The sequence below is a fragment of the Crocuta crocuta genome, unplaced genomic scaffold (assembly GCF_008692635.1).
Source record: "Crocuta crocuta isolate KB4526 unplaced genomic scaffold, BGI_CrCroc_1.0 scaffold342, whole genome shotgun sequence".
Taxonomy (NCBI): Eukaryota; Metazoa; Chordata; class Mammalia; order Carnivora; family Hyaenidae; genus Crocuta; species Crocuta crocuta.
The window spans coordinates 61,035-85,799 of NW_027532158.1; the positions used below are offsets into that span (position 1 = coordinate 61,035).

The 24,765-nt window shown below is 37.2% G+C and overlaps 1 protein-coding gene and 1 non-coding gene across 4 annotated transcripts in view; one reads left to right on the forward strand and one right to left on the reverse strand.

The window, feature by feature from the left end:
• Positions 1-24,765, forward strand: part of LRRC7 (leucine rich repeat containing 7) — a 561,823-nt gene that overhangs the window by 8,100 nt on the left and 528,958 nt on the right. For all 3 annotated transcript variants that reach the window (XM_077776423.1, XM_077776421.1, XM_077776422.1), the window contains exons 2-3: positions 4,589-4,630; positions 12,600-12,649. The gene's annotated coding sequence lies outside the window, so the exon portion shown is untranslated. The remainder of the gene's footprint in view (positions 1-4,588; positions 4,631-12,599; positions 12,650-24,765) is intronic.
• Positions 10,817-10,923, reverse strand: LOC144241798 (U6 spliceosomal RNA). The gene has a single exon (XR_013338196.1). It is a non-coding gene; the product is annotated as a U6 spliceosomal RNA (small nuclear RNA).

A 24,765-nucleotide genomic window follows, 5' to 3' on the forward strand; every position in this document is an offset into this window, starting at 1 on the left:
ATAGAAGATCTGTATGATGAAAACTATAGAAAACTTATGAAGGAAATTGAAGAAGACACAAAGAAATGGAAAAACATTCCATGCTCATGGACTGGAAGAATAAAGATTGTTAAAATGTCATTACTACCCCAAACAATCTACACATTCAATGCAATCCCAATCAAAATTGCACCAAAATTCTTCTCAAAGCTGGAACAAACTATCCTAAAATTTGTAGTGAACCACAGAAGACTCCAAATAGCCAAAGTAATATTGAAGAAGAAAACCAAAACGGGAGGCATCACCATCCCAGACTTTAGCCTCTACTACAAAGCTNTGATGGAATGGGAAAAAATAGTTGCAAATGAAATATCAGATAAAGGGTTAGTATCCAGAAACTATAAGGAACTCGCCAAACTCCACATCTGAAAAGCAAATAATCCAGTGAAGAAATGGGCAGAAGATATGAACAGACACTTCTCCAAAGAGGACATCCAGATGGCCAACAGACACATGAAATGATGCTCAGCATCCTTCATATCATCAGGGAAATACAAATCGAAACCACACTGAGATACCACCTCACGCCAGTCAGAGTGGCGAAAATGAACAAATCAGGAGACTCTAGATACGGGAGAAGATGTGGAGAAACGGGCACCCTCCTACACTGTTGGTGGGAATGTAAACTGATGCAACCCATCTGGAAAACAGTGTGGATGTTCCTCAGAAAATTAACACTAGAACTCCCCTATGACCCAGCAGTAGCACTGCTAGGAATTTACCCAAGGGATACAGGAGTGCTGATGCATAGGGTCACATGTACCCCAAAGTTGACAACAGCACTCTCAACGATAGCCTAAACATGGAAACAACCTAAGTGTCCATCAACGGACGAATGGATCAAGATGTGGTTTATCTATACAATGGAATACTACATGGCAATGAGAAAGAATGAAATCTGGCCATAGGTAGCAACATGGATGGAACCTGAGGGTGTTATGCTGAGCGAAATAAGTCAGTCAGAGAAGGACAGATACCATATGTTTGCATGTATAGGTGGATTAGGAGGAACTTAATGGAGGACCATGGGAGAGGAGAAGGGGGAAAATGGTGGGGGAGAGGGAGGGAGGCAAACCATAGGAGATCCTTGAATGCTGAGAGCAGACCGAGGGCTGTGGGGATGGGGTGGAGGGGAGGGGGGTGATGGGCATGGAGGAGGGCATTTGTGGGGATGAGTACTGGGTGTTATATGGAAACCAACTTGACAATAAACTATTAAAAAATAAATTAAAAAATAAAGTAGAAAAAATTACAGAAAAAATCTTTTAATAAAAATTGAAACTAAAAAAAATTAAAAAAAGAAAATCTCCAGTGTTTCTCAAAATGTCAGAAAATTTTACCACTGGAAATACTCTTTTTATTAATGTTTTGTGACCAAGTTTATGAAAGAAAGAAAAAACAACACATGATAGATCTCTTTCCTGCAGTTCCTTATACATTATCATATTAAAATGTAAGAGGATATACTTTTACTCTTCTGCCATATAAATTGTGCCCATTGTAGTTTTTCCAATAGTGTGGCCTTGGGAAGGGAGAATAGGATGAATGAATTTTCCGAAGTAGAATACAATTATTTAGAGGAAATCCTGGTAAAATCTGGGGTAAGTGGAACTTTTGCCTCTTCTGACCTCAGATGAATGTTGGGAAGGTGGAGAAATCCTGAAGTCAAGGAATTAGGCAATAGGACCTGTGTGCCCTGATGATTCATCTCCAGCCTAACGAAGGGCGGTTTGCAATATAGATGAGAGTCGATTCTGGGGGTGAAAAGCTATTCCTTCACAAGTATTAGTGACATAATCCTTCTGCAGAATGATTCTGCACACCAGAGGCAAACCTATTAAACAAAATAAGGGCAGTGGCACAGTGTGTTTGGACAGATGCTAACTAGTTGCTCACCAAGTGTGCCAATGCCCAGAGTGCCCTGTGGTTTGGCACGCATCTAGATATTCCCAAGTGCCCTACAGGGGTCGCAGAAAAGTAGCTTACTGGTGAGTTTAGTACAGAGATTGCTGCAATAGAAGAAAGTAACTCCAAAGCTGTAGATTAGAGTTTAATTAGGTTGTATTCAAGGTTCAAGTGCCAGTGAGGATTCAGGTGGGGCCAAGTTATTAGGGAAAACAAGAGGCACTTAGCTAAGCTCAGGGGAAAAAGAAACATAATTTCAGCTTGGTCACTGAATGTCAGTTACAAAAGCAATGGCTAAATGGACAAGGAAATAATCAGAAGAGAGTCCAAAAAGACACTCCATTACCCAATGGATATGAAGCACCTTTTCTACCACTGGTAGCACCACAAGGACACAGTATTCTCCCCTAGAATTCCAAATGCCATTTGGGGAAGGGCAGAAGAAGGATGCAACACTATGAAAAACAGCAATTATCAGTAAGAGACTAACTTAAACCAAATCTGTTACAACTAGATAATCTTTGAAAATTTAAAGTAGGTTTTGTTCTTTGTTGTTGTTCTTGTTGTTTTGTTTTTAATGAAAAGCAACCCCTTGACTACCCAGAAGAGCGAAGATGAGTGAGAAAGAGAGACAGTTATCTGTGCACACTTCTGCTCCCAGGCCTAGAGTCATTCTTCATTGTTTTTTTTTTTTTTTTAATATTTTTATTTATTTCTAGGAGAGAGAGAGAGAGACAGCGTGAGCAGGGGAGGGTCAGAGAGAGAGGGAGACACAGAATCTGAAACAGGCTCCAGGCTCTGAGCTGGCAGTCAGCACAGAGCCCGACGCGGGGCTCGAACCCACGGACCGCGAGATCATGACCTAAGCGAAAGTCGGACGCTTAACCGACTAAGCCACCCAGGCGCCCCCATTCTTCAGTGTTCTTGCTCCTTCTTTTTTTTTTTTTTTAAATTTTTAATGTTTTTCTTTATTTATTTCTGAGAGAGAGACAACATGAGCAGGGGAGGGTCAGAGAGAGAGGGAGACACAGAATCTGAAACAGGCTCCAGGCTCTGAGCTAGCTGCAGCACAGAGCCCGATGTGGGGCTTGAACCCACGAACTGTGAGATCATGACCTGAGCCGAAGTCAGATGCTTAACCTACTGAGCCACTCAGGCACCCCTCAATATTCTTGCTTCTTAAGAATAGGAACATTATACTGTATACCTTTTTTTTTTTTTTTTTTTTTTTTTTTTTTTTTTTTTTTCATATTTTTCACTGCATACCTTTTTTGTCCTAACACCTACCACAGTGCCAAGAAGAGAACAAGGTTTTAATTTTTTTTTTTAACTAAGCTGAATTTGTAAGTTAAATTGGCTGACTTTACAATGTTTCTATAGAGTGATGATTTTTAGACAGATCTGTAGACTCCTAGATAAGCCTTAAAGCTTTTATAAGGAATCCATTAGGACAAAATATTTTTATAATAATATGAAGACATTATTTGCTTTATTCACTATTTATTCACTATGTTAAAATTTACACTGATGACACAAAGAGAATGGTGGATAAAATTGCTGGCTTTGTAGCAAGAATCAGGACAGTGGCACCAAACTATACTGTCAGTTGTATTTTACCACACTCTCATTAAATAATAATTTAAAAATAGTACTCAGACTCTTAAAAATAATAATAATTGCAATTTTACTTAAGAACATTTTTGATAAAGTACTAAAATTTATTAAAATAAAGCCCAACCTTTAAATATACTTTTTAAAGTATATTCTGTGTGAAAAAAATATGAAGTATGCCAGAATACTTCTGCATACCAGTAAAATGTATTTGTATCAATAAAAAGACTTATATAATTGTTTAACTTGTGAGGTAAATAAACTACTTTTTCACCCATAGAATACCATTTTGATTTGTAGATAATATATTAATTAAATAATTTACTAAATAAAAATTTCTACTGCTATATCTGAATATAGTAGGCACTTGGTGAATAAAAAGTAATTGGCTTCCTTTGTTGCTTATTCTAACCCGTCTATCTTCTCTTTCTTCATGGCTCAGAAAAAAAATGTCTCTATCTCCTAGTTCTGGGATAGTCCTGTTTTTGTTTTTGTTTTTTAAGAGTCCCATGCCCCCTGCAATAAAATTATAAAGAGTAAACAAGAGATTCAAGTCAAGCCAGTAAGGTCCAGAGAGAAGTTTGGTTGTAGTTTCTAGAAAAGTGATACCTAGCATTTACAACTGTTACAAAAGCCTTTAGTCCTCTCATTCCATGTCTGCGTATGAACAAGAAAGAATACAGCTTCAGTAACCACTGGCAAACACCCAATCATGTAGGGTGCCTATGAGTAAGGATACAGAAAGAACCTGGGTTTTTGATAAGGCTGTTGACATATTAGGCCAACCACCCCTGAGAACTTCTCTCTATCTGGAACTCATATTTGAGCAAATGACTTTCTTTATTGTTTAATCAGAGTCAGATTTTCTGATCTCTGTAGCCAAAAGCATTCTAAGTGCAATAAGATACCTATTTTTTATTCTCAAACTTCCCATTAAGTAGACTGTTATAGACTTTTGATCTTCATTGGTTGCTTTCTTGTCGTGAGGAATAGTTTGCAGGGCAACCAATGTTCATGTTCTTCTTTTGTCTAGAACACCCTCCCCACCCATTTGGCTCATTGATTCAGGCTTCAGGTAAGATCTTTTCAAACTTTGGCTTTATGTTGTTTATAGCAATTGTAATTTATGATGCTGCACTAACAGATATGCTTTTTAACTGCAATTACTAACGCTTTAATAAATATAATCTTTTAGCACTTTTGAGAACTTTGAGAATCATATTATATCAAACTAAGTATTATATTGATGACTATCCAAAGGTGTTACTATTTTATTCAAAATGTACACTGTCCATGTTTTCTATATAATATTCACCGTGTGACCAGAATACTATATCAGTAGACTAAAATATAAACTAACTGCATAATTTCTTCTACACCAGATCCACACTAATTAATTAGAATGATTAATCAGTTAGAATGATGTTGATTTCAGGTTGGAGAATGCACAACTGAAAGTGACTTCAAATCATCTGGGTTAGTAAGTGGAAGAAGATAATGACTGAGCATAGACAACCAACAATATCTATACCTTTCCATCTCCTAAATGAGACGTAATTTAACCCTTTTTCTTCTAAACAACTCTGCTTCCACCAAAACCTACAAGTTACTTCTGGAAAATCAGACTTGTTTTCACTTCTTTCAGAAGACAAGCAGGTTGTTAACACAAACCAAGGGAGGGGACAGGAGTAGTATGAAAATCAGTGTCTCTACAAAGCAGTCACCTAAAATAAAAAAAGGTGACCTAATCCAGTGTATTTGACACTTTGTGATTTAACAAATACTGTCTAGTTTTTTAAAAAATGACATTTTCACTTAAAAATTTAGAAACTTTATAATGTCAAAATGAGAGTTCTAGTGAAGAGTAGTGCAGTTGTAATCTACATTGATAATAGGTAGATAAGTAGACTTCTTTTTTTTTTAATATCTTTATGGCCCAGCACTGATCTACAGCCTCAGCTAGCTTAAGGTAGCTAAGGACACATTAGTAATAACATCTGAACTAACTGAAGCATTGAAGAGCAAGGTCTAAAAGAAATACAAATCCCTTTGTTCAAGTCATTGTCATATCATTTCTTTCTAAATTCCCTCCTAGTCCCTAATTAAAATAATCCAACTTTGGTAGTTTCTTCTACATGTCTTTTAACCCGTCATCTTGACTTACTTTTATAGATTAAGTAATTTATTTAGTATCTTAACACTTTTTTGAGCATATGTTGCGTGTAAAGCATAGTGCCACATGCTTTAGGAATATAATGATGTTTGGAACCAGTCCATTTCATTAACCTCTTCATTCCCCAATTCTTCAGGTTCCCTTAGTTTTAAAACAGGTTCCTTCAAGTATTAAAAATCTTGCCTAAAACCTATCAGAGAGAAAGAGAAACTTTTCATCTTAAGTTTTCCTGTTTAAATCTTTTGTTATTTACTCTGAGTCTGCTCTTAGTTCTTACAATAACCTATATTTATATTCTTTGCTATATTCAGAAGAACATTTTAAAAAGTTTAACTTTAATGTCAGCTTTACAATCAGAAATATCCTCTTGTCATTTGCTTCTGGTGCTTTCTCCTTCATAGCACTTGCCACAAGAAGGGATAAATTGTAGCTCAATGTGCGTTTTTCCTGTTGGCCTGGAATCTCCTTGAGGACAGGCAGAACCTGCTATTCACTAGCTTATCTCCAGTACCAGGAACAGTTCTTGAACAGTTGTTAGAACTGAGCTAGTTTTTGTTGATGGAAAAAATGAATGAATTCATAACCTTATTCAATATCAACTTCTCTGTTCTTCACTGCTCAGTGATTAATCTGTATTAACACTACGAATATTCATCAAACAAAGATTGAATGAGCATGTGCTACATGACAGGCGATGGAAAGATAAAAGCTTGTAATCTCAAGGAGCTCACAGTACAGTTAAACTTATTTTGTTACATTTAAAAACTTGATTTTTATTTTTAAAGCAGACAACACTGGTGTGTAATGACTGATCACTCCTTCATACCTCTCTCTGGATATTATTTTTCTTGGATTTAAAAAAAAAAACTTTAATGTTTTATTTATTCCTGAGAGAGAGAGAGAGGGAGAGGGAGAGAGAGAATGTGATCAGGGGAGGGTCAGAGAGAGAGGGAGACACAGAATCTGAAGCAGGCTCCAGGCTCTGAGCTAGCTGTCAGCATAGAGCCCAACACGGGGCTCAAACCCACGAACTGTGAGATCATGACCTGAGCCGAAGTTGGACGCTTAACTGACTGAGCCACCCAGGTGCCTGATTTTTCTTGGATTATTATAAATACAGTTTGAACATATGAAACTGATTCATCTTAAAATCAGAGCTACGTAATACTTTACTGTTAAAAAGTCATTCAGGTGGGGCGCCTGGGTGGCTTAGTCGGTTAAGCATCCGACTTTCGCTTGGGTCATGATCTCGCGGTTCGTGGGTTCGAGCCCCGCGTCGGGCTCTGTGCTGGCTGCCAGCTCAGAGCCTGGGGCCTGTTTCAGTCTGTGACTCCCTTTCTCTCTGACCCTCCCCTGTTCACGCTGTCTCTCTCTCTCCTAGAAATAAATAAAACATTTAAAAAAAAAAAAGTCATTCAGGAGATAGAGAAGCTGAAGGAAAAGTTTGGAAGAGGAAAAAGTCATGCAAAGTGCCGTCAGGACCATTTGTGATGTTACATGGTCATGGAGCAGAAGTTGGAGAATTGCAAGCACAAATGAATGAAAAATACACCTGAACTATCCAAATAATAATCACAATCATATAGACAATATTTCTAACTAAATGATGAAATCCATAAGAATCCTTAAATAATATTTTTTAAAATTTTGAAATGTAGTCTTTATCTTATTCTCCAGATATCCTTCTCTTGCTTCTAAATCTTATTCAAGTATCAGCTCTCATAAGAAGTTTTCAGTGATTCTTCTACCTAAAAAAATTCTATTTACAGCACAGGATTGTCAGAAAGGATAGTAATAGAGGAAAAAAATCAAGAGATCATGGGAGAACAAATGTGTAGATCATATAACGATTTATTTACCAAATGTATTAATCAGTTATTAGTAATTGATTTTTAATTAATATAAATATTTCCCCACTTGAACATTCACAGTATGTTTTGATGGTTCTTTCTTAATGGTACTTCTTTAATGGTCCATATCATTCTTTTCCTTGTATCAATGCTTTATTTTCTATTAGATCACAAGATTAAATCTTACTTATCATTTTGTATCTTAGAGGGAACAAATCGCTGCTCATAAAAATAGGCGAATAAATCCAAATCACTGAATTGACTTCTATTAGTATTTTTATCATAATCAGATGGCCACAAACTTGGCTCCTTCATATGTACCAAAGCAGGATTCAGTGAAACTGCACAAATTTTGTTTAGTCATAGTCTGAATATCTGTTTGACCCACTGTAGATAAGAAGGTTTCCAAATTTGGTTTGGGACCATTAAAAGTTCCATAAAAGTTCCCCAGATGATACATATGTATCCAATAAGTAAACATGTACAATTCAATGACATCCATGTGCTAAGACTTATGGCGTTGGAATTGTGAATATGATAAACATCCCTGCCTGCATAACACTTTTACTCTAATGGGAAAGGCAGTCATTTTTGTAGTTATAATGTTTCTTGTACAAAACAGATTATTTTTGCTCCTACACTGAATTAACATTTAAATATGTAAGTTAATGATAAATAACAATAATTTATAAATCCCTGTCTCAAGCAGTCACTAAGCCCTTTTTAGGTATTGTTTTATTTGATATTTATACAATATAGATAATAGATATCATTTCCATTTTATAAAGGAAGACATTGAGGCACTGACAGTTTTTTTTAATGCCAAAATTTGGGCAATAATTAGCAGAACCAGAAGCAGAACCTAGAGCTGCCTGACTTCAGTGTGTCATTCTTAACCTCATAACCAGTTACTTCCACTTGGTAACTTCTTTAGTGTATCGTCTTGAATTTTGTATTTGTTAATTAATTTTGTATAGCAAGGATAAGTGTGGGTTCCTTGAGATTTGTCTTATTTCAGTTTATGTATAATGTCCAGGACTATAAAAACATCTAAGTTACCGAGATATTGAAAATAGGTATGTGAATAATCATAGTTCAAGAGGGCAATAAAGAGTATAAGTAGGACGCAGGACTACACAAATATAGTCCATGAAAATTAACTTTTAGTAAGGATAATACCTCATATCTAAGTAATACTTTAGTGAAGATAGCACCTAATAAACTTAGCTGTTACTTCAAGTTCTTTCTGTATTCCTTTGTAAATATTTTGTGGTTGCTTGGATTAATTATAAGAATGTAATTTAAGGGACCATGTCTTAAGTTCATAACATATCTTTCTGAGAACTCCAAAAGAAAAAAAATAAAAAGACTAAGTTTGCTTCTCTGTCCCATGATATGGACAGGGAAGTGCCAAAAACTTTAAAGAAAATGCTTTCATGTCAGTGTTTAAGAGGTTAATAATGATTTCTGTGATAGATACTTGTCCTCATGTACATCATAATGAGTCTCTACTGTCTAGGCTAAGAACAGGGCTGGAACATACTCTCATATTCTCCAGAACATAAATTCTGTTATGTATATTCTCTACAAGTGCACACAAGCATGCTTTCATAAGGAGCTTTAAGATCTCCTGAGATTTGTGAGATACATAGGAAACTTCCAGTTGGGTTAGTATTTAGCAGTGGGTGGTTTTCAACCTAAATTTGCAAAGGCTTAGAAATCTTCCCTTCTGTATGAAGAATTTCCTGACTACCCTTGTTCTGAACTCATAAAAATACTTTCTGTTGATGTATTCATTCAGAAGTCGTTGTGTTCTTTCATAAATTATTACTTACATTTTCATATGTAAGAGGAACATCCTCATAGGCTGATTTTATCCCCCCTCTCCAGAAGTAGATTCCTCCATTGCTTGTTATGAGAAATCTAAACACAATCAACATTTCCTCAATTTAGCCCCTTTTGTGAAAATTTGATGGAGTCATTTGACTCCCATAAACTCACCATCTGATTTGCTCCCCCAAACTATCTCATTTCGTGGGATCTCTTCTATAATCCCACTCCAAATGGGGGCCAATATCCTAGCCTCTATCTTCTTTAATTTCCCTTTTCAGTTGTCAACGTTGCCACTGCCCACTTTACTTTGCAGAAGAATGTATCCAGTATGAGCTTCTAGACTCAGCTCTTATACCCTACTCTAATACCTCAGAAAAATAACAAAAATAATACATTTATTCATTTGTTATGAATTATCACATTCTAGAAAATAATAAGAATTATAAATAACTTATATATACATATGTGTGTGTGTGTGTGTGTGTGTGTAAATATACTTCAAAGGATTTCACTCTACTTTCCATGTTATCCATGGCCCCTTCCATGGGGTAAACACTGTATTATATATTATTTAGTTTGCTTAAATAGAATAAACCATCAGATAAAGTAAATTAGTAAAAAATAAAAAAGATTTCCATATCTCCAATGCTTCTAGAAAGGGGTGTATTATTGAGTTTTATGTTAGTGGAAGGGAGAGAATCCAGTAGTCCATTTTAGTAAGGAGTTTTTCAAATACTATCTATGTGAACTTACTGGACTTTAAGTTCTTAGAAGCCAGAGACTTGATCTATTTCATCTTCTTTGTGAAAGGTCATGGGAATATAGAGGCAAGAATTGATAGACACATCCATAATGGATATGGTTTATAAAGGAAACAAAGTTGCATAACTGCTCTGCTATGTCATGAGAAAAGTAGGACAAAGATGGGAAGCAGGAAGAGCAAAAGTACATGCACATGTTCTCCTCATGTTTGTTGTTTTTTTTTTTTTGCATATGTTTCTTTTCCTTTTTTTCTGGTTCTACTCTTTATTAGTTGGTTCATCTGTAGAAATTCCCTCACTTTTCTCTTCCTCTGTTTTCTTTTTTTTGTAATTGTAATTGATTTTATTTTTTTTCTTTCATCCTTTATTGTCCAGTTGGTTTCCATATAACACCTAGTGCTCATCCCAACAAGTGTCCTCCCTCATGCCTATCACCCCCCTTCCCCTCCGCCCCACCCTCATCAGCCCTCAGTTTGTTCTCAGCAGTCAAGAGTCTCTCATGGTTTGCCTCCCTCCCTCTCCCCAACTATTTTCCCCCTCTACCTCCCCCTTGGTCCTCTGTTAAGTTTCTCCTAATCCACCAATAAATGAAAACATATGGTATCTGTCTTTCTCTGCCTGACTTATTTTGCTCAGCATAACACAAAAATATGGAATGCTTCACAAATTTGCATGTCATCCTTGCGCAGGGGCCATGCTGATCTTTTCTATATTGTTCCAATTTTAATATATGTGCTGCGTAAGCAAGCACTTGCATATGTTTCAAACCGTGTCTATGTTGCACTTTGATTTACCTTGCCTGAGAGAGAAGTTATACAATTTATGGCAAAAAAACAATCTTTAAGCTCTTGTGGTGGCATCATGAGAGAAAAGGTATGTGGAGGTGGTGTATCACAGAGCAGCTGGCTGGAGGTGGAAATAATAGACTCCTTCTTGGAAAACAACAAATTTACAATGGATTCTTCCTTCTGGTTGCAAATTCTCATAATAATAATGGAGCAAGGTAACAGATATTGGTATCAACTGTATAGATTGTTGAATAAACCTCATCAATTGAACAGAGTCTTTTACCTTCTTCCTGTTCTCTAAGAGACTCAAAGGCCCACACCAGTCACTGCCAGTCAGGGAGTGTTGATATAGTTATTAATATTCTCCTTAAAACACTTAAAGTGTTTTTCATTAAATGGTACACAATTAACCATACCTTTAGTATGAAGTAGAATTTGGAAACAGAACTCAAAGTTTTAATTTTGTGGTCATTTTTATGAGAATGAGAATTTCCAAAAAAAATAGGCGTATTAGAGAGCACAAAAATTGTGAAAATATAAAAAAGAATTTTTTGTTAAATAATTTTGATATAGATTATAATTACAAAGATATTTAAACACTCATTGTGAGTAATATAAGCCAGCAAATTCAATTTCAAATTAAGGAGTTTTTAATATAATAACCCTGCTACCTATATAAAATGTTGAGTTATTTCCAGGGAAGTAAAATCATCTCTTTAAATTTAATGTTACGATAAGCATAGAAATCTTAAATTATCCAGGTATGTACTTTAGAGAAATGGGAATATTATCTTGACCTATTTAAAGACATACAATACATAAAGGTTAAGTAACAATGGTAAAATCTTCCTGGTCATTCAGACATGCATTTAACATTATAATACTTTATTAGGCTTTAGAAGGTAGTATACTGATCCAATATGTATTTTTATAATGAAAGTAAACAAAACAAAACATACCATTGCAGGTTTAATACTATAAATAAATTATATTCACAATGATTTTAATATTATCCATTTATTCTCAACCTTCCAAGATTCTTGTTTTTTAAATGCCTTATACATAAAGAAACTGTAGAGAAATAAATACTACTCATTTTTATTTGAAATATCGAGCTTAAGACAAAATGACTGACAGTGAACTGTATCTAATTTTCTCTTCCTATGCGGGAACAAATACACTAACTGATCCATGCTCAGAGATACCAGTCTATGGCATTTTCAGACAATGAAACTAGGAAAATGCTATTGAACTTGAAGATTACACAACGTGAACTGTCAGTATCTGGTAGGAAGAATAAGGTTATCAAAAACCCTTTGGCAATATCTATGTAATGTCCAAATTCCTGTCTGAACACTAAGACATTCCTTTCAGTCAACTAGGTGAAGGTTAGTTTATTGATGTGGTTTAAATCCAGGAGGATATCAGACATTCTCAGATCTGTGACCTTTTTCTTCGTAGAGAAATGAGAAGGAGCTGGAGGTTGGGATCGTGGGGCTTTGTAATGAATTGAAAGAACTTCAGCACCCTTTCATTTTACCAGTAAAGTCTCATGGGACTTAAGTAAAAACTGATTTTCTGTAGGGAAGATTTTGATTTCTATACTGTTATCTCATTCCTGGTTATTTTCTTGCCACAGGTAGAAGATAAGATGCAATGAGACCATCTTATCCATTTACAAGTAATAAGGTAAACCCCCTGCATTTCAAATATCATAAGTAGACATGCTTAACCTCAGTTTAATAATAATTATTGCAAATATACAAGTAGTAAAATGTGCTTGCCTATTAGATTGGGAAGTTTTAAAAGATGACTGATACCCAAGATCAACAGTGGTGTGAAAAAAACAAGAATTGTGATGCACAATTTATGACAAAATGAATTAGTTTAACATTTTTGGGAGGGATTTTGGTGCTTTATGCATTATTATTTTCAGTAATACAACAATCACAATATGATTATATTTTATATTACTAGTGTATTATATTTATATTATTATATAAAGTGTTTAGTTTTCAATGTTTCAAAAATATATGCTATACAATTCTCATATAAGAATACAAATACATGTGTACATGGAAATGCATTACAAAATTGTTACAGTAGTGAAAAAATTATAAGTCACCAATAGCATTAATAGGAAAGAAGTTGAGTAAATCATGGTATATCCATGCAGTGGGATTCTATAAATCCTATAAAGAGAAAAAGAGATCACTATATTAAAGCTTAAATAGTAGGATATTTCACTATACATTATTCAGCAAAGAGCAAGTTACAAGGCAAATTACATGGTAAGAATACCTTTCTGCAGGATAAAATTAATAATATAGCTGTATATTACTATACACTGAGAAGAATTCAGAAGAATACATCATTATAATAAATAAATGTAGTTATTTCAAGAGAAGAGGTTATAGAGCATAGTTTACTTCATAAAAATTTCTGCATTGCTTTGGAATTTAACAATACATATAGATTTCTTCTGTGATCACAAAAAAATGAACTTATAAAAATGTCTGTCAGAGAAAGGATTAGGTAATATTTAAAATGTTCTTTTCTTTAACAATGCTATATTGTTACTAGTTGCTTTTTCTTCCATAATTTTCTAGATTACTGAAGTCACTATTATATCTTTATCAAAGAGTCCATCTATTACAAAAAGAGCTAAATTTGCATTTTATTCTTTTATGTCTCATATTTAAACTTTTAATTGGGAGATAAACACCATTCATGATCAAGTTGTTTGTGATACTACTATCTGGGGAGTTGGCTTTATTCAAATAATAGCCAAATGCTATCTCATAGTTGGGCTTGTAATAATAATAATAATAATGATAATAATAATAATAAGCTCTTTTAGATGAATGTGTTCATTATCTAACTGATGAAGATAACCAGTATTGAATGAGATTTTTGCCTACACTGATCCTGAAAATATATTAGGGACATCAAAAAATAATAATTGAATGTGTTTTTCTTTGTTTTACTTGAAAGCTATCAGTCAGTAAAGTCACCACACTATCATTTGTAACATCATGGTGGCAAAGCTCATACTCACTGCTACCACTTATAATAGCATGCTCTACAAAAGGGAAGTACACAAATGCTATTTCAGCCAACTTCAACATTGTGATGATGAAAAATATCATCTCAAAAACTGTCATGTAAACAGATAAATTAGTTCTACTTCCAAAGTATGGCAGCCTAAATATCATGAAAATACTTGAACAAAATATCTAAAAATGTTGGATAAAAATAACAGACTGCTTTTATTTATTATTTTATGGACAATGAAATTCCAAAAAGAAGATAATTTATTGGAGGCCAAAAATTAAGAAAAAACAGAAAATTGTAGTGATAAACATTAAATTAAAAAAAAAAAAAGATGAGAGGGAATGTTGCCTGGTTGGCTCAGTTGACAGAGCATGTGACTTGTGATCTTGTGGTTCTGCATTCAAGTGCCACATTAGGTGTAGAGATTACTTTAAAAAGAAAAAAACAATCATTAAGTATATAACTCCTCTAAGGCATTATGCCATTCAGTAATCTGGAATGTGCCTATTAACTGGCAGCTAAATAGGATAATAGACCTTTTGCTTAAGAAAGATGGGTGTTAACTGAGACCTCTATTTCAAGGTGGGAAACACATAAAGGCCTACATTTTTACTAAAAGATTAATTTAAAATTATCTACCCCTGGTAAATAGGGATTACAAGGTACATTATTTGCTTCATTCTTGGCTTTGAGTTGAGAAGAAAGTTTTTCTCTGAAAATTTATCATCACAGCCATTTCCTTTTGACCACTTGGGACTTATTTTGGTGGCCTGGGAAACCCATAGAGATATTTGGGTAGCTAGCTCTTCAGGATTCCTGAAAAAACTAATACCGATCCTTCTTGGAGGAAAACATCTTCAACCCAAGGTTCACATTATTTCCACATGTAACATCTATCTGAAAATGAGTTCAGAATCCAAGGTGATATACCAACCTGAACAAGAAAATAAGTCAGTACCCAAAATTAAACCCCTTGAACTTTAGATATTAAAACAATTAGGTACACATATACTATAAAAGAGGGAATCAAAAGCAGCAAGAAACATGACACTTTCAGAAAAAAATCAGAAAATTTTGATACATAAGAAAGATTTTAAAATATAAATATAGTTAGTGAGATTAAAAACCCAACAGTGGGGAGGCACCTGGGTGGCTCAATCTGATAAGTGTCCAACATTGGCTTGGGTCATGATTTCACCACTCATGGGTTCAAGCCCTGTGTGGGACTCTTTGCTGACTGCCAGCTCAAACCTTGGGGCCTGTTTCAGATTCTTTTATCTCCCTCTTTTTCTGACCTCCCCTGCTCATGCTGTCTCTCTCTCTCTCTCTCTCTCTCTGAAATAAATAAAATAAAACATTAAAAAAAAAAACCCAACAGTGAGTTAAACATTACATTAGATAATTAAAGAATTACTTAACTGGGAGGTAAAGCACACAAATTTACATAAAATGTAGCACAGAGAGACGAAGGGAAAAAAATATTAAAGAGTGGTTAAGAGACATGGAAAATAAGATATAAAGAGACAATATAGGCAATGATGGAGAGGCAAAATACGTCCAAAGAAAGGCTTAATTTTTTTCCAAAATGAATTTTTAATTCATAGCCACATAAAGAAATAAACAAAGGAAATAAAATTAATAAAAACTGGGGAATTAAAATTATTCCTAAAAACATTAGTACTCACAAACAAAAAGAACATATCTAATAGCAAGAATAAAAGAAATGATTGGCTACAAATAAATGACAATTAGATTGAGTGCCAGTATTTCAGCAGCCACAACGAACACCAAAACCCAAGATGTAATATCGACAAAATACTGAGAAATAATAACCATCAATTTGAATTGTACACTTGTTAGATTATTGTTGAAGAACAAGGTATAAGAAAGATTTTCATCTAACACAAAATTATGGAATTTGAGTTTTTATAGTTATATATTGTAATATATCAGGTGAAAACCATTGGGGAGAAAAATTCACTGAAATAAAATGTTATCAAATAAAACCATACAATAGGAAGTTATTAATAGTATCAAGACTCTATTTTGAACCAAATGTAACTTTGATTTCATTCCTTGCTAAATATCACCATTCTGAAACATACTGCAATGTTCTAATATGATTTATGTACTGAAAGGCATTTCTTGGGGCACCTGGGTGGCTTAGTCGGTTAAACATCTGACTTCGCTCTGGTCATGATCTCACGGTTTGTGGGTTCGAGCCCTGCATTGGGCTCTGTGCTGAACTTTTGCTCAGAGGCTAGAACCTGCTTCTGATTCTGTGTCTCTTTCTCTCTCTGCCTTTCCTCCTCTCATGCTCTGTCTCTCTCTGTCTCTCAAAAATAAATAAATGTAATTTTTTTTTAAAATGAAAGTCATTTCTTTGGCCTTGAAGTAAGCAAACTAGTGAGACCTAAGCAAAAGGTGCTGGGCTCCTGACTACGTAAGATGTCTCAACCATTCCATGCTGCTTTTGCTAAAAATAAGTGATTTAATAAATTCATCAAATTGTTTAGCACCATCATTTGACTATTCTCTTAGGCAAATAGACTGACAAGATTGTGCAGACTGAAAAAGAGAAAAAAACTTGTAAAACAAAATTACCAAGGTTTTCACAGCTTGGTATATCTTTCCATAATTAAATTAGCATGTAATTCTATTAAATTTACCTTCAACATTTCCATCTCTATTTAGATGTTATCTTACATAACAAAAACATACTCATAATATTTTTTTCTGGCTTTCTCTTCTCTCATCATTGAATGGGAAACTGTTCTTTCCTAGGAATTATTTTTCTAGACCAAAGAAAATTCATCATACTGTAATAGAAGTCCAAGCCTTGTATTATATAAGACAACAATTACAGATGGGCCAATATTACTTCATAATATTGACCATAGGAAGGCACTATTTTAGCAGGTATTTGATAAAGGAAAACTTGAAAAACTTTAATAGTAGCTAATTTTTTAGTTTTCCATCTGAAGATAGAACAAAGCACAAAGCAGAAAAAAAGCAATGAATTTTTTTGCCCTGACTTCTAAGAAAATATTTAGCATTTCTACATAGAAGATCTGGTTTAGGATAGAAAAAAAATAACATTAACATTGCACAGCTTCCTTAGATTAAAGGATTATGACATCTAAGGGAAGTAGAGTGTCATATATGATCTGGATTGCATGTACATGTAATCTTCTGAACTCTAGTTAGTTATGCAATTTAAATTCCTATATTTGCAAACCACTAAAAGTTCTTCGGTAGTTTATAGTTGTATTAAAAAAAAAAACCTTGTTGAGAAAAACATCAATTCCCTACCTATTTTTATAATTTTTATCTCTTCAAATTAATAATAATGTCCTATATTACAATTTAGGAACATAGGAAAATATAATTTTAGAATCAGAAAGACCTTTAGGATGCTTCAACTATACATATTAATGTTAGAATGAAAAGTGTATTTTAAATTTTGTATATAGATATGAAACTACCTAGAGGTAACAAAGATGTTCTCAAGAAATTTTTACACTATAATATGTTAGTGAACTCATCTGCATTGCTTTTAAAAAGGTATTTCATTCCTGTTAGCTAGTCTTTTTCCTCATATTTTATCCAAGATAACCTTCCTGTTAGAGTACTGGCATGATACATTTAGTCTGAACTGCTTGTGAGAGAGAGAATTACCAATTTGATATAACACTAGACAGAGCAAGGTCTTGTGCTTTCACAATATGTTTTCAAGGTATCCTTGGTGTGAAAAAAATTAAAGAAGCTATCTTGGATCTACACCATGCTTACAAATCAATATCCCAAAAGAAAGGATGAAGAAAAGTCAAAGACATTTTAAAGAAAAACAAGATGAAATGCCATGTTCTTCCTATATATCAGTACTGATTATGAAATGACAGCAATTTAGAATAGCTTTTAATTGAGACAGTATAACAAGACAGATAAATGCACAGGCCAAAAATTGGCCAGTGAACTGGTATATGATAGAGGAAGCCTTAGTAATGCGTGAGGAAAGAATGAAAACATACAAAAATTGATCTCTTGCCTCACACCATATACACAATCAATTTCAGATCGTTTAAAGTCTGAAAGGTAAAAAATTAAAATTATAAAGCTTTTAGAATATAGAAAAAGCTATTTTTAATTTTGAGATAGCAAAGTTTTTCCTAAACTAAATGCAAGCATATCTCATAAAAGTAAGCACTGATAAAGTTAATAATATTAAATTAAAACTTCTTTTCATAAAAACAGTATATTTTGTGCCTGTATGGCTTAGTCAGTTAAACGTACAACTTTTGATCTCAGCTCAGGTCATGATCTCAGTTCAGGTCATGATCTCAAGGTTTGTGGGATCTGGACCTGCCTCAGGTTCTATGCTGACAGCATGGAGCCTGCTTGGGATTCGGTCTCTCCCTGTCTCTCTCTGCCGTTTCCTTGTGCCCACATGCTTCCTCTCTCTCTCAAAATGAATAAAATAAATTAAATATATAAAACTTAAAAAATTCATATTGAGAGTGATAACTAAAGATGAAAAATAACTGACAAAGGATTAGAAAACAGGTCACACACACACACACACACACACACACACACACACCAAAACACACCCAAATGGAAATGAGTGAGATATATAAATCCAGAAATTCATACCGGAAGTGTGGATTATTAATAAACCTATAAGAAGTTGCCCAAACTATTAAGTAACCAGGGAATTATGCATTTAAACCATAATGAAATACCATTTCACAGCCCTAAGACTAGACAATATGAAAATGTCTGATAATCCCAAGAACTACCAGGATGTGGCTCATGGGAGATTCTCATAAATGATAGTAAAAATGTAAACTGAAAAGAATTTAATATTGAGTATACTCTACAACCCAAGATATCTACTCATAGGTAATATATAAACTAGAAAACTCTCATACATGTACATAAAGAGATAAAAACATGTTCACAAGATTACTTACAAAAGCAAACGTCATTGGAATGTGAATATGATAAATTTATACAATCAAGTATTGTGTGGCAATGAAAATTAGTGAATAAGAGTGACACCCATGAAGATCAATTATTCTTAGAAACACAACTTATTTATAAAAATCAAAAGTAAGTTGCAAAAGAATACATACTACATTATATCTTTTATATAAGGATTAAATTTCCAAAGCAATACAATAATAGTTTTAGCAATAAAAGTGCATGAAATTTATTTACGTGCAAAGGTATAAATAAATACAAAATTTAGGAATGAGGTTACCTCTGAGGGGTGAGGTGAACAGAAATAGAAGAATAGGAGAGGAAGTTTCACTCTTCCCTTCTTAAGGTGTGTGGTCAATACATCAGTTGATTCATGTATTTTGTATACCTTAAATATGCAAATTAATGTTTAAAAATTTTAAAAAATTATCCAGATAGATTAAAAACCACAACAAAGAAGCATTCTCTTTAGCTAGACCAGGTTGTTAATCTGAGAGATTAGTTTCACAGTAAAGGCCATGTAACAAAGTAATTGGAGGAAGAATTTTAATGATTCCTACTTCCTATTCAGAGCTTCTCCCCAGCTTTTCAACAATTAACCCAATGCAGCACCTCCTATCCTTCTAGCACTCCACTAATACTGATCCTGTCCTACTAAATTCCTCCAGCTCTGAGCTTTTCAGACCCGTATTTCCATATATCAAACTTTAACCATGTTTTTCTGTTTTCCCAAGGACCAATATGTACCTAAGCTATTAACAGCTGGTAAAGCTGTTGTGCTTTCCATACGTAGTTTTACTTTAATGAGGAGTTGCCAGAGAGGAAATCTTTTAAAACAAGGGTGACATTTCAGACCTTCAAAGAGAAATATTAGGAAGATAGTCAGTACGTGATTGTTTAATATCAGCGTGTGTCTTTTATTCTCTAGCAATTTGGTCCTGGGAATAGATTATCATTTCAAAAATTGTAGTAGTGTGAGTAAAAGGGATTGATTGACAATTTACAAAATTTTATAGGGGTAATGTCTTGCCATTCATAGATGTAATCTGAATGGCTAATCTGTTAGAACTGCCTCGATCTAATTTTTGAAATTGTTATTATTTTTGGTGTTAGACCTCTGCTTGAGTGACAGCCTAAGGGTATTCATTTGTCTTTCTCCAATTGTCAGACAGTCATCTGCATTTCCAGAGGGTTGATGACAGGGCAACTTGGAGTTTAAAGACTGCATCTACATTTGCATTTCAATAGTTCCATAATTCTATGAAAGCATTGAAATCTCTTCAGTGTGCCTCATTGTTTAAATAGTGAAGGTAGCCACATTTTGTTCAAGATTCATGAATCTTAGAAAAAAATTGGGCCTTTGTATCCAAAGCCTCTTCTACAGAAAATAATTATCTCTTTTCTCTTTTTAAATGCTAAAATCATGTTTGTTAAAAACCATAGGTACTACATCCCATCTGTATATATATATAATCTTTTATCCATTTGGGTATTTATAACCTGAAATCGAGGTTCTAGGATAAAATAAAGGGAAAAGGAGGACATATAGTTTGAAGTATATTAAAAGGACATCATCAATTTTTAATTTGGAGTTTCAAAACATATATCTCCCTATTGGGAAGGAACAAGTTGGTTTTGAGTTAGGGACACCGTCCCACTTAACACATGAGAGGTAACTTTTTTGATAGGTATGTAAGCAGTTGTGTATAGTCAATTATGATTTTAAGTAGAATAGTTTTTGTAAAATATTTTGGTACAAGATAATGAATCCTTAAGTAAAAATAAATTTTGAGTTCAAATACAAGGCACCTGGGGAACTTTCTGAGTTGAGGTTTTGTGCCCCTTCCTATGAGTGTAGATAACATTATCCACCAAGTACTTTTTGAAAAGTAAAAATTCTGTGTAAACTATATTGAAAAGAACTAGAAGTTTATAAAAGACTGAACAATTGTATAATTGTTGTGTGAGGTTAGTTTTTCCTATTTTCAATCAGTACCTTTGTTTACAAGAAAAAAACTATGGGTGGAAAAAATAGAGCTCCACAGAGGTCAAATCAAAAGTTTGTCATTTTAACTTTTTTTTTTTTCTCATTTCCTTGCATTTCAGAACTGTTTCTCTGTGGTGTTCTGTAATACATTTTAAAAATGATCTGACTTTTTAAAATATATTCTCTCTTCCACATGCAAATGGTATCAAATACTGGGGTTGTCCTTAAAAGTCAGCCCACCTTCATGGCCCAGGTAAAGTGGGAAATAATCCTCATTCTTGGTACTCTACACATTAGATGCCAATCTGCAAAGTATCTTCCTAGGTAATCCCTAGCAGCCAGAAAGGTTTTTGACCTTGAAGATTTTAGCATTGCAAATCTAAGAATGTAAGCAAGTGCATTTTCTTTTTAGCAAACTGTGAGTTTACATATACCCCCAAAAGGCAATTGAATGCCATGCAGTCTGACTGTAGTAGGAAAGGGAGATTCTTTCTCTTCCATATGGAGGAAACAACAAACCCTATAGCCTATACTGTACAAAAGAATGATTCCAGGATAATAAATCCAGTTTCAAATGGAGAATTCATCAGATGGGTTTAGAGACTAAAAGAGAAGTCTAAAAATAGCATTAACTTCATCAGTATGTTTCTTAATATATTGCTACTTATAAGAGTTTAAAGAGAAGTGTGTGAGAATAAAGTGTCTGTGTGTGCCTTTATGTGAAGGAGCATATGAGTGTGTGTTAGTGTATGCTCATGGCAGGAGGAGTGGCGGTGAAACCATGAAGGGTAGTGGGGAAACCCCTTCTCTTTTTGCGCGCTCCCGGAGCAGCAGCCCTGTCCACAGAATGTGAAGGAAATGTCAGAGCAGGCACAAAGGTCTCTGCCTTGACTGATGTGAAGTGACCGACCCGCAAGCAGAGACTTTTCTCCTTGGCAGCCAACAACCTGCAGCAGGAAAGGCGGGCGGGGGAGGAAACCCCGAGGAGGCGCTCCTGGCCGCCTCTTTGCTGAGATAGCAGGAGCAGCAGCCTGCGGAGCCACGAGCGCAGCGTCACTGAGCTGGTGCGGGTGCAGGGGCGCTCAGGGAGGCGCAGAGGCCCGGAGCCGCTACCGCCTCGGAGTCGCCCGCGCTGCAGGACGCCGCGCCGCGCCACTCGCGCGCCACGGGCCAGCCCCGCAGCCGGAGGAGCCGCTGGTGGAGCGCTGCCCTGCACGGTTCCTTGAGCACCTGCCTAGCGCACCGTGAGCAACGGAAGGAGCCCAGAGATCTCGGCCTTTTGTCCCGTTCTCTAAAAGCAGCTTGTGACCAAGCCCGGAGAAGGCGAGCATTTCAGTTCTTCGCCAGACTGGGATTTTTCTTCTCAATTTGGGGGAGCCAGTGTAGAGGTCAGAGAGTCAAGCGAGGATCTCAAAAAGGGGCCGAGGGCTATGAAAGTGGGCACCTCCTCCTATCACTGGAAAATCTCCTTGACATTTTTCACACTTTGAGGCAGCTGCAGCTGGTGTCGTCGGAAAAGGGGGTGGGAAAAAAGAGAGGGGGCGGGGAGAGCCGGGAGACACAGCCTAGAGCCACGAGCGGCGCCTCCCTGCCTGCCAAGCCTGGCACCTGTGCGCCGAGCCACTGCACGGAGGAGGACCCCACTCCAGGCGAACCTCGGGCTTGAAGCCACGGACACCCAGCCCCCGGGCAGCGGGCTCTCGCCGTTGGGACCTGCAGCCGCCCTCTCGGACCGCCGCTGTCGCCTGCAGACGCGGGAGCGCTCGGCCCCTTAGAGCCGCCGCTGCGCCGGGTCCCCGGGGGGTCTCGCCCAGCGGAAGGCAGGGTGTGTTCGAGTTGGGTGCACGATTCGCCTTCTCTGCTCGTCTCTTCTCCGCCCGGGATTTATTGTCCGTGGAGCCTTCTGGGGGTGGGGAGGTAGCTGCGCCTCCGCCACCGCTGCCGCCGCCGCCGCTGGGGCTGCTGCGGTCGCTAGCGCGGCGCGCAGGGTAGGCGGAGGCGAGGGAGCGAAGGCGCTCCTGCCTCCCCGGCCGGCGCTTTGGGCTTCCCCTCCGCCGCTTCCCGCCGGAACCACTCCAGCCGTCCATCTGAAGGGCACCGGCACCATGGTCTAACGCCGCAACTGCCTGGAATCCCCTTTCTCCTCGTCTTCCTCCTCCTACTCCGCCCCTCCTCTCTTCCTCCGAGGACCCTCCTGCCCACCCCACTGCGGACCCCCGAACACTTTAAGGAATAAGCCTTGGCAGCTGCACGATTCACTCTCTCCGGAACCTCATGGGCAGTTTCTCCCGCCGGCGATGTGAGTAGAGCACTCTTGTTTCACGGCCAGGGGGGCTGCGGGGGCCTCGCCGTTTGTGGTCTCGGCGACGGTGAGCGCCCGAGGTGTGGGACTTAAGACCCCGCGGGGGGAGGATGGGGGGGGAGACACTGCACGAGTCTTCAGAGCTCTCGGGGAGCTGCTCGAGAGGCGGCCCCCGGGGNGGCCCGCGGAGGCGGCGGGGGATGTGGTAGGTTGCGGGGCGTTTGGAAATGGGTGCTGGCTGTGTGGGTGCGTGGGAGCGCCGAGTGGCCTGGGCTGATGGGAGACCCTAAAGGGTTACATACTGCGAAAAGGAACGGTAAATAGCCAGTGTTGGACATTGGTGCTGGGACCGTTGGTGGAGCTGAGGTTAGTCTTAGCTCCTCTTTATCATCTTGGGTATCTCCTGGAAGCTTTTTCTTGGAGGTGTCTGAAGGATGAAGCGCCCGTTTGATCGTGTCACACACACACACACACACAAACACACACACACACACACTTGTGGCAGGTCGCATTTTTCCCTTTATCTTAGAAGGTCTAGCATGACTGGTGTTCGTTTGTTTGGAAAATGCAATTAGAAGATCTTTGTGCCTTTGGTATTGAAGGGAAAGGGTGGGGTTGGGGGGGCTGGAGGGGAAGAGGGGTATGACAGATTGGGGGACAGAAAGAAGTGGGGGAGCAATGGAGTGAAAGCTTCTCCAGGGAGTCAGGGAGAATGATGCCTCTCCCCTCCCTAAGCTAGACAACTCCTGCCCACACATCTCCTTTGTGTTGCAAGGCGAAGCTGGTAAACCTGCGCGATTCGCAGTCCCAGAGCGGGGCCCCTTCAGCATCCTGCGTCCTCCTCGTAGAGTCATTAAGGATGCAGGACTAGTTTCGGATCCTACATTGAAAGAGGGAGGGAAGCACATTAACATTATGGTAATCATGGCATCCTAGCTCGTGGACAATTACATTGGTTCCCGAAGGTCTCCAGTCTTACTGTTTGCAGAGTCAAGAATGCGGATGAGGAGATAGGGCTTGAACAAAATGCCTTTTAAAATAGTGTGACTTCATAACAGAGATGGCTGCAAACCTGCTTCATTATACTACTTCTTGGCCATCAGGGCTGAATAAAGGGCCCGCCTCCGCCCTCTCCCTCACCGTCTCCTCCCCACCAAGTCACAAAGCGAACGGGCTGGGGGAGAGGGCACAGCGCCAGGAGGAAAAGGGAAGGGGTCACTTTCACAACTCCCGGGAATCGGCTTCAGAATGCAACCATCTGCGACTCCCACGTTCCTTTCGAAGTTCTCCTTAGAAATGATGGGGGAGGGGTCAGTGAGACATAAAGGTCTTCCACCTGCGCTTTTCGATTACTTTCCCACCACACTTTCAACACAGTGAATTTACCTGCAATGGGAACTGGGTCAGCACGTAAATATGTGTACCTGTATACATTGAAATGTGGCTCTCTTGATAGATGAAAAGCAGTTCGCATGACAG